We start from the raw sequence: 1,704 nt of genomic DNA, 5'->3' as shown, positions 1-1,704 counted from the left end.
CAAAGATTATTGTAAGTGACAGAGATCCCATTTTCACTGGAAATTTTTGGACAGAATTATTTTCTTGTCTTGGTACTCAGTTAGCTCATAGCTCATCTTATCATCCTCAATCTGATGGGCAAACTGAGATAGTAAACAAATGTTTGGAAGGATATCTTCGTTGCTTTGTATCTGATAAACAGACACAATGGGTCAAATGGTTGCCTCTGGCTGAATGGTGGTATAACACTTCCTTCCATACAACAACAAAAATGACCCCATTTATGGCACTTTATGGGTATCAACCACCATCCATCACATCATATTTAAGAGAAAATTCTAAGGTTCAGGCAGTGGAACATCACATCGAACATCAACAACAAGTCCTCCAACTCTTAAAGGATAACCTCGTGTTGGCACAAAATAGAATGAAACAACAGGCAGATCAACATCGCAGTGAAAGAAGTTTTGATGTAGGTGATTGGGTATTCCTACGGCTACAACCATATAAGCAAATGTCCCTAAAGCAAGCTAAGAAGGATAATAAATTATCACCAAAGTATTATGGTCCGTACAAGGTGTTGCAAAAGATTGGTACTATGGCATACAAATTGGAGCTTCCTGCAGCTTCTCGATTGCACCCAGTTTTCCATTTTTCATGTTTAAAGAAGGTTATAGGTGACAAGCTCCCAATTCAAACAATATTTCCAGAACTTGATGAGGAAGGAAAAATTATATTGGAACCGGAAGCAGTCACAGAAACAAGAACTCGACAGCTACGAAATCGATCAATTTCAGAGTATCTTATCAAGTGGAAGAACTTATCCGCTGAAGATTCCACATGGGAGGATGAGAATTTTATGCAGAAGTATCCAGAACTACTCAAGTGTTGAGGACAACACTTTTTTGAAGGAGAGGGGCATGTTGGGTCCCTATAATACTAGTGATTACCCCATTACTATTGTAGTTATACCCCTTATTTATATTGTTGTGCCCCTATTACCCCCATATTGTTATTTCCGTGCCCCATAGAATCCCTCTATTGTTATTTTTGTGGCTTTATATTATTATTGTTAGGTCGGCTGGATTATATTGTGACTCCTTAGACTCCTATATATAGAAAGGAGGTTTTGTCATTTGTATCATTGAAGAATTGTTCATTTATGTAATGTAAAGGAGGTTGCCCCCTCGAAGAGGCTGAATTCTAAGGTGTTGATCTATCTTTTCTATATTTTCTTGAGCTGGTTTCATAACAAATTATGTGCATGTAGTGGCAAGACATGTGCCACATTTTCAAGGCTAGCCTTCAGGCCACTACCTAGAAATGCCCAAAACTTTTCAAAATGCAATCTAAGGTTATAATAAGTTTTTGCAACCAAAAATCAAGCTAGGTCTTTCTTAAAGCATGCTAGTCTCACGATAAACATTTCGTCAAAAATATGATAAACATAGAAGTTACTGGTCATGAATGCATATCTTATCATAAACTTCTATACTTCGTCATAGAATCATCAAGAAGGTCCAATTCCCTCTCAAGTAGCCGCAACAACACTTTTTATCACGTGCATTCATCAATCATTCAATAACTTATCTGATCCAGGTGGATATTGGTGGCCACCTGCCAAGTCCACTTGGACCCCCACCATTGTTTATCTCAGCATTTTCAGTTTCCTTAATTGTAGCACAACTTACTATTTTTAGCAGTTTTTCAGGTCCTGAACTTCC

Source organism: Pinus tabuliformis, chromosome 3_2, assembly GCF_031772625.1.
Source record: "Pinus tabuliformis cultivar Carrire ecotype Pingquan chromosome 3_2, CPIR1, whole genome shotgun sequence".
Taxonomy (NCBI): domain Eukaryota; kingdom Viridiplantae; phylum Streptophyta; class Pinopsida; order Pinales; family Pinaceae; genus Pinus; species Pinus tabuliformis.
Note: the sequence above shows the minus strand (reverse complement) of the source record.